The 9776-nt window shown below is 37.5% G+C and overlaps 1 non-coding gene across 1 annotated transcript; it reads left to right on the top strand.

Moving 5' to 3' along the window:
- Positions 1-1352: 1352 nt before the first annotated feature.
- LOC141699523 (small nucleolar RNA R71) lies at positions 1353-1459 on the top strand. Its single transcript, XR_012565977.1, has one exon. It is a non-coding gene; the product is annotated as a small nucleolar RNA R71 (small nucleolar RNA).
- Positions 1460-9776: the final 8317 nt, after the last annotated feature.

Below are 9776 nucleotides of genomic sequence, written 5' to 3'. Positions count from 1 at the left end.
ACATGTATGTTGGTTTCGGCTCAGGCAGACCAAGCTTCTTGAAGATAGATAAGGGCATCAGATTGATGCTAGCTCCTAAATCACATAAACATTTGTCGAACGACAAGTTTCTGATGGTGCAAGGAATAGTGAAGCTTCCAGGATCTTTAAGCTTCGGAGGCAACTTTTGTTGCAGCACAGCACTGCATTCCTCCGTTAGAGCAACGGTCTCTAAGTCATCGAGCTTCACTTTCCGAGAGAGAATACCTTTCATAAACCTCGCATAGCTAGGCATCTGTTCAAGAGCTTCAGCGAAAGGTATGTTGATATGAAGTTTCTTGAACACCTCCAGAAACTTCTCAAACTGCTTATCCAGCTTTTTCTTCTGCAGCCTTTTAGGAAAAGGAGGTGGAGGATAGATCTGTTTCTCCCCTGTATTACCCTCAGGAGGAGTGTGTTCCACAGTAGTCTTCCTTGGTTCCACCTCTACTTCCTTCTGCACATCTTCTTCAGCCACAACTGCATTTTCTGAATCTTGAGATTTTTCAGGCTCTTCCTCTTGCTGAATTTGGGGGCTTGCGACCTTTCCAGACCTTAAGGTGATGGCGTTCACATGTTCTTCAACTTCCCTCTTTCCTGGATTGGCTTCTGTATCACTAGGAAGCGTTCCTGGTGGTCGATTCAATAAGGCATTAGCAATTTGCCCTATTTGGTTCTCCAGAGTCTTGATAGAAACAGCTTGGCTTTGGCATATAAGAGCCTGGTTTTTGCACATAAGCCTCAACTCCTCTAATTCAGATTTTTCATTCGAAGATAGACCTGCATCATGAGTTTGTTGTTGAAGTTGGAGTTGTTGCTGAAAACCAAGAGAGTTGAACAGCTTATTTCCAAACGGCTGGAACGGCTGTTGCATCACATTATGATTGTTGCTCCAGCTGAAGTTAGGATGATTCCAGTTGTCAGGATGATAAGTGTCTGGAACTGGTTGTTGCGATCTCTGAAAGTTGCTCACAAACTGAGCTGAGTCGCTAGATATAGCGCATTGCTTTGTCGCATGCGGACCTGCACACAGCTCACAAACACTTATTATCTGCTTAACACCATAGTTAGCCAGAAAATCGATCTTCATAGACAACGCCTTTAGTTGAGCAGTGATAGCCGTAGCTGTATCCACTTCAAGAACTCCTGCTACCTTGCCCTGTGGATATCTCTGGGTTGGATACTGATATTCATTAGCAGCCATCAGTTCAATTAGATCATAAGCTTCCTTATAGCTCTTTGCCCATAATGCTCCGCCTGATGATGCATCGAGCATGTGTCTGGACTGTGCTCCCAACCCATTGTAAAAACAAGTGATGATCATCCAATCAGGAACTCCATGATGAGGACACTTCCTAAGCATCTCCTTGTAGCGCTCCCAAGCTTCACTTAGCGATTCTCCCGTTTACTGCGCAAATTGAGTAATAGCGTTCCTCATTGCAGCTGTCTTCGCCATAGGGAAGAATTTAGTAAGAAAATTCTGAGCAAGATCTTCCCAAGTAGTAATCGAACCAGCTGGTAGAAAGTGTAACCAGCTCTTAGCCTTGTCCCTCAAAGAGAATGGGAATAGTCTCAGCTTCACAGCATCTTCGAAAACACCGTTGAACTTGAAGGTGTCGCATATTTCAATGAAATCCCTAATGTGTGTATTGGGATCTTCCGTTGGAGAACCCCCAAACTGGACTGAAGTCTGTACCCATTGAATTATGCCAGGCTTGATCTCAAAGGTATTAGCTGTGATAGCTAGCCGGACAATGCTAGATTGAATGTCATTGATCTTGGGTTGAGAAAAATCCATCAAGGCTTTCGTTCGTGCTGCTGGATCTCCCATCGTAATGAGTACCTGAAACACAAACAAATAAACCGTGAAAGTAAAAGAATCCGAGTCAGTGAACTTTAACGACCACTGATGACAAGCACATAAACTAAAAATTAACACCGAGTCCCCGGCAGCGGCGCCAAAAACTTGTTAGGGCGAAAACACGCGCTAATATTCACGCAAGTATACGCGTTCGCAAGTAGTATAAGATATTAATCAGATTCGTTCCCACAGAGACTGGTTTAGGTTAAGTTCAATTTATGCACCTATGCAACAATGTATGGTTATCGATCAATGCTAAGACAAATAACAAATTGGGTTTTTATTAAACTAAGAGATTATACTAAATAACATTAACTAAGAGAATTGAGGTTCAATTACTATATATGACAAACATGGGATCCTAACTTCATTAAATACTTCATTCAATAGCCTTCTCGTTCTTAACCTTAGCATGTGATGGTGATGACACTAATCAGATAACACGAAACTGATAAACGCCAACTTTCATTGCACGAGTACCATTCTACCAGACATCCACAAAAGAGATAGAAGCTGAATAGGCACCAATTATATTGAGACCCTATATGTCTATAGAATTTGACAACATAACGGTTTAAGAACAAGTTATCTATCTTGATTATATAGGGCAAGTAAAATGGTTAGAGTTACCTTCGAATTATGCATACACGTACATGAACCTATGCTAGCATGGCAAGTTCTAAACCTCTATATTCACTGTCGCTTCAATAGAGATTAACACGCTATCTTATATGTTAGCTACGCACATAAGACGAATAAGTACAACCAATACTAGGATATCAATCAATCACCACACACCAAGATATCGAAACAATTAATTATTGAAATCCATAAGTAAATCCGCTAGAATCCCATGACAACGATTAGCTCATAATCGAACTCATCGTCACCATGGGTTCCAATGAAAGCATGGTATAAACAAGGTCTTAATAAACTAAATAATAATCAAAGTACGAATAAACGAGATCTAGGTTCAACAAGAACGAAAACGAGCATCCAAAGTTACAACTAATTCAAAGAATCACAAGTTGAAAACAAGATCTTCTTTTTCGGAGTTGTTCTGTGCTTCTAGGTCTTCTCCTTGGTATCCCCTTCGCTTCTTGCGTAAAACACAATCTTCTTCTTCTTAATTCCCCCTGTGAAAACGTCTCAAATCTACTTATATAATAGTCCCATAAAACTCAGATTACATAGAAGTTGGAAGCCAAACAGAAGTAGAAGTCTAAAATAATTCAGCAAAATTCCCGACCCTGCGCGGCCGCTCAGCATAGCTGCGCGGGCGCGCAGGCCTCTACTGGAAAAAATCCAAGTTTGCTCCGTTTCTTCGCCGTAATCTGCCCGTTCCTTTCCTCTCGCAATGGTGAACACATGCCAAGGCTTATTCTTGATGATTCCTCTCCCGAAATGCAACTAATACCCTGAAATGCATGAACACTAGAAAAACGCATCAAATACACAAAATACTTGATTTCAAGACACCAATTTAAGCCATTTTAAGACGTTCTAAGTGGTATAAAATGCCACTTATCAATATCAAAATACCATTTACTAATACTAGAACCATTGTCTATGTACTTCTAAAAATTTTCTCTATTGATCTTTAAAGGTTGTTGTTACCATAATCCTTTTTAATTTATACTGCCAAAACTCATGATGTCCCTATTAAGGGCGAAATGCCAACCTTTATGCATTCCCATAGGATTCATCTCAAGTTATCGAGGTTCTATCCTTAATTCCACCTTTAAAAAGGTACATGCATCCTTCCATGAATAAATCAAGTCATATTTCCTTGATCGATTATCTTATTCATCATTCGCACCTCGATAGTCTATAACTAATTTTATAATAGCATCTTTATTCAAATTGAGGTCAATCCATATGGCCTCCAAAAGATAACAATGGTTATCCGCTTTTCTCTCCTGATTTGGTAATGATAACATGGATGTTCTGGAAGATATTGGTCGTGTTCAACGTGAAAATCTTCTTAATAAATCCTCATGTACTTTTGTTGTTTATCTCAACAGTCATCTCAATGTTGGGATATCTTTCATACCTGACGTCTCCCTTTCTGGGTATCATGCCACCGGTCTTACACTTCACATTCTTGAAGGTCACTTCCTTCATCCAATTTTCCTAATTTCTTATTTTCTTGTCTCCTTAGTCTATCCTCATCTCATTATTTATCCTTCGAAATATCTCAAGGTTTCCTCGAATACTCTCAACTTAAGGGGATTAATTATACGTATCGCTTATGCCTTCAACCTTGAATTTATCTCATGATCAGTCACAATCGCGCTGATGATGACACACTTCTCTATATTTATTGCAAGGGTTTCTTAGGGTTTTCCATACCTAACTCCCTTATCACATCTCAACTCTATTTCCTTTATATCCCTTTATACTCCTTCCCTTTTTAGTCTTTTATTTTCATTTCCATTACAACCATTACATGAACCAACATAACATAAGCATTGATTTCAAACATTCCGTCATTCTGGATTCGTGTCCTCAGAACGAATCTTGACAACTTTTACAACTTAGATTCATAATTCATCATACTCATCCGCTTTTGTTCTAGCTCCAAAGCTTTTACACTATCTCCTTATCCTTGGGAATTACTTTCCCGAAAACAATTGACTGGACTTTAATCAGTTTATCATAACCTCTGGCTCCGTGCCTATCTTGGCCTTTCACCAGCGGGTGGCCTCTCTCTTAGGAGGGTAAGTGATAAAAACAGTCTTTTGCGCTTCATCAATCATTTAGAATATAAAATCATTTCTCTATTTCCTTTAGCCAGGCTCTTTCCTCGGCTAGGTCAGCTTGTTCCTTGGAACTCTGAGAGCTTAGCGACTTAAAGGTCCTGAAAGAATTTCTCACCGCATTGTTTCCTCAAGGTGGTGGTTGGGAATAAAAGTATAAGTTCTGTTTAGACAGGTCCATGAATTGCCCAATAGGAGTACCATCCTGGTTCTCCCTATCTTGTTTGACTTCTGTTTTCTCAGTATGAAACGTTTCAACCTTCTCCCATAATCGAGGTTATCTTATACGTTAAAAACCTTGTTTTCCACTCTATTATGTTATGGGTTCTTTCTTTCTTGATGGCAAACTCCCTGACTATCACATTCAGGGTTTGCCCTAAATCTTATTCCTCAAACTATGGCTCTCATCTAAGTTCTCATCCTTAAGCTCTTGAACTTTTGGAACCCAAATTTTGTAGGAACACCTCACTATCCCCTTATCATCTTTCTCGGTATGGATCTTTTCTTCAGTCATTGACTCTCTGCCTTCATTCATCACTTTTTCTTGGCACAATATTATATTTTCCAATAATTCAGACTGCATAGCGATCTCAAACAGCTTTTCGGTACCGGCTCCAGTTGCGTTCACTTCTATTTCCATTTTCTCAAAGTCTCTTATCAACTCTCTTAGAGACAATATCATCTTGAGTTTCTCCTTTCTACTAAGGGCATTAGCCACCATTTTGGCTTTCCCTGGATGATAAAGAATCTCATAATCGTAATCCTTGATTAGCTCTAACCACCTCATTTGGCGCATGTTGAGCTCTTTCTGCGTGAAAATGTACTAGAGCACTTATGGCTTGTGTAAATCTCGCACTTCTCTCCATACAAGTAGTGCCTCCAATATTTAGGGCAAAACTATTGCCACGAGCCCAAGCTCATGGGTGGGGATATTGAATTTTATATTCCCTTAATTGCCTTGACGCGTACGCGATTACCTTACTGTGCTGTATAAGAATCACCCTAATTCCTTATGCGAAGTGTCAGTACACTTCACAAAATCTCATTTTCCATCCGGCAATGCCAACATAGGGGACGTCACCAACCTTTGCTTCAGTTGTTAAAAGTTGTTCTCACATTTCTCTGTCCATTCGAACTTCTCAGCCGCGTTAAAGGGGCTACTATCTTTACAAACTTGAACGAACCTCTGGCAGTGACCGGCCAATCCTACCTGTGGTAGTCGCCCTAACCATGGTTATCAATTCCTCAGCGGTCATCTCTTCAGTCTTGTTAGGATCCTCCACGAGATCCTTCTCAACAACAATCCCTTCTGGGACAACATTCTCAACCGCTACATCCTCAATATGAATATCATCCGGTCCCTCATTAGGGTGTTCCATTGGATCCACAATCCGATCCCCAATCAGTAATAAAACATCATCGCGCTGTTGGTCCTCAACCTCAGGGTTCGGAGTCCCGCTACTATATACGATAATGAACTACGCTTCTATCACGATATTTATAAGGGTTCCCATAGGGTTTTAACTGTCAGTACTACGTTAGGTAGCCCGACTATGAACTTGGCAAGAGTTCTTATTATCTTAGTGAACTTATTATCTTAACGTCACATCATCTCTGAGGTTTATAACGCTTAGCTCTGATACCATTTCTGTAACACCCCCAAATCCGGGGTCGGGGATCCAGGTTGTCATGAGTTCCATTTCCCTTATCAATACTTAATCTTAACAGTCAACCAACTACTGCGTACTGTGACCCCACAATACACACACACACACCACAAGTTATAGTCTCAGAGATGAATACCAAAAATAACACAAGTCATTTTATTCCACAATTATAAACCATTTCACCTTAAAAAGGGTTTCTGAATAATTTACATATTCTTTGCCATTATTACAATTCATAAATATACATAAGTCTGGTACATCGAAAGTTGAAAGCCTAGCCTATTGGTAGATCCTACCTCAGCTACACGGCATCAACGCCTATAGGAAACTGCGGAACGTTTCCTATCTGCTCGCGAATTGGGAGCTTGATCCTGTTCATCTTGTCTATCTGTTGTTGTGTGATGAAAGAAGAAAGCAAGGGTGAGCAACAAGCCCACTGAAATAATACGTATAATAATTAACAATATATGAGCATTCTCATAGTACTCATAAAAGTCTTGGTCAAGAAGAAATGAACCAAGTTTGATATCTTAACGCGACCAAGTTGCAAAATATTCAGTATATATGTATATATATACTTTTCAAAAACTTGGAAGTCCTCTTCCATGCATAATATACACAGAGTTCCAGTTTATAACTGTATAAAAATATCGTTGCAAGGTGATCTCATATATCTAACCTTGTCTCAACATTTTTGTGAAAATCTTTGTCATGCATAAGATAATCATTAACCAGATATAAGTTAGAAAGATGAAGTTACAAGATACTCCAATATACTTATATCTTTTCCGAATACTACTTGAACTACCACCGTTCAAGTTATAATTAGTTTCAAAAGTTCATCACATAGATGAGACTACAAGACAAAATTTGAATAGATTCAATCTTTGAATATCATTATAAATGATGAAGTTACGAGATACTTCATTAAGTCCCGATATATATATACACCTATATATATACATTTCATACACTCCTTGAAAACCTCTGTTATGAAAATTATAAACAGAGTTGCAATATCCAATGAATTTGGAAAGGAGAAAACCTTGGCATAAACCTGATATCTTGCTGATCAGGCAGAGATACCAATAAGTAACCTTTCTACTAGTAGATGGACGAATTCCCCACTGGTCATCACCCTGGCCACAATAGGACCTTATGCTGGATTGTCACTCAGCCACTTATGCATTTAATGGACTCCCACTGAGCCACTTACACTTTCATGGACGCCCACTGAGCCCATGTTGCTTATGCCGACTCAATAGATGGACTTACTTCCCGAACGTTGGGTAAGTAATCAATTCATTTATCAAAACAGCAACCTTGTTACGAATATAAATACACCACAGAGCCGGATCCCTCAGGTTTTGAGCGAGTATTTAAATCCCCTTTAAAAGGAAGATCTTAAATATAAAAATGAGTTTTGGGATCCGCTCTAACTTTTAAAATCATTTTGAAGACTCGAAAACACTTTTAAGAATGTTTGGAGTAAGGCTGATTTAATAAAATAAATCAGTCCCAATATATTAGAAAATATCTGAATATTATTATTTAAATAATATTCCCACAAGGATAATCTCTATATAAATAATTTGAAGTAGAAGTTTTAAAACTCATACTTGAAATGAATAATAAATAACCAAAGATATACTTATACGAAAGTATGATCTTTATTTGAATAATCGAAAATAAGTTTGATTATCAAAACATCATTCTTTAATAAAATAAAGAATATTATTTAATAAATAAGCGGAGTCATAAGTCCTCGAATGAATATTCAAAATAATATTCATTAAATAAAATAAACGGAATCATAAGTCCTCGAATGAATATTCAAACTAATATTCATTAATTAAAATAAAGTTATCGAATAAACCTTATTCGATTAATAGTTTTGAAAACTATATCTATATATATATAAATATATATATATATATATATATAATATACTCGGGAACATCGACTCCCGGTTTAGAAAATGTTCACCTTTGGGTCCCCTATACTAAGGGTATACGCAACTACTGCTTATCTCTAGCATAGGTATTATGCAACTATAAGCATTTGAATCAACAATTAGATATCAAGATTACGAAACAAGCATGCATATATACCATATCAACATGCTCTAATATATCGCAAGATTTGCTAATAACAATCATGCACTTATCACAAGATAATGCATATACATATATACATCACAACTGATGGAATTTGCGGATGAGCGGAAGCGTGAAATAACAATTATTCCATAAAAACCATATACCGGACATATAGAAAAACATATAAAAGGGAAAAACTGAGGAATCGAAATCATACCTCGTGAATCGAAGCTTTATAAAATTGGAGTGCTAGCAGTTGCTCCTCAGTGTGTGAAGCACTCTACCGGTATCCACCAAGAATGATCCGCTTCGATGAACCTTTTTATAAAACTAAGCTTATATAAAAATGGAGTTTTGGGAGAGAGAGAAGAATAAGATGGAGGCTAGGGTTTTTACAAAACCAAAATTGTGTGTGTTATTTTTATGAGCCATCCATCTCATTCTATTTATAGGACTCTCCTAGGGTTTTATAATATATCTTTATATATATTAACCCCCACATTTTATCTTCATAAAATGCTTTAATAATAATTAAAACTATTTTAATCATTATTTCTTTTTTCTTAACTATTTAGAAAATAATTCTCTCTCTCATTTTTCATCAAAGAAAATATTCTTTTATGGTGTGACCCTATAGGTTCAATATTATGCCGGTAGTAGAAATAAATAATAATAAACTTTTATTAATTATTTATATGAATATTAAAATTCACTAAATATAATTAACTGATTAATTATATTTATTCTACATCGTGAGTGATGTTTCTCAACATATCGCGACTATCCGGATAATATGAATTCACTGCTTAGAATACCAAGAACCTGTCAGTGAATAGTTACCATACAATTAACTCCTTCTACCCTCCAACGTCCTGATTAAATACAAGGCATGGATCTTGTGTCAAGCCTATCTAATTTAATCATTTGCTTTCCCCTTCACTATGCTCAGTTCTATGTAAATTAGAAACTCCTTTCTAATTTCATTCACTCTGGCCAGAGATTCCTGAACTAGCATAAGTGGATCAGCTTTGAACATTCTCTTCCTTCACTGGAAGGGGTAGATCCTTTATTGATCATACACTATCTTCGTGTACAAATTCCTATACCCAGTAGAGCCCTAATAATTGTCCCTGGAGACTAAGAACTAAACCAAAGCATAGTTCAGTGTACACAAGATGACTATGATGACCTCAAGTCTAAGGATACTTGTACAACTATCACTATGTGAACAACTGCTGACACGTGAGTGAACTCCATCAGTTGTTCAGCTGTGCGAGTCATGTTCAGTGAACTTATTCTATAATAAGCACCTACATACTTGCTATAGTGTCACCACACAAATATCTATGAGAACAGACATCCTTCAGAATGA

This window comes from Apium graveolens, chromosome 11, assembly GCF_009905375.1.
Source record: "Apium graveolens cultivar Ventura chromosome 11, ASM990537v1, whole genome shotgun sequence".
Lineage (NCBI taxonomy): Eukaryota > Viridiplantae > Streptophyta > Magnoliopsida > Apiales > Apiaceae > Apium > Apium graveolens.
The sequence above is the reverse complement of the archived record's forward strand: the minus strand, read 5'-3'. Positions and strand labels throughout refer to the sequence as shown.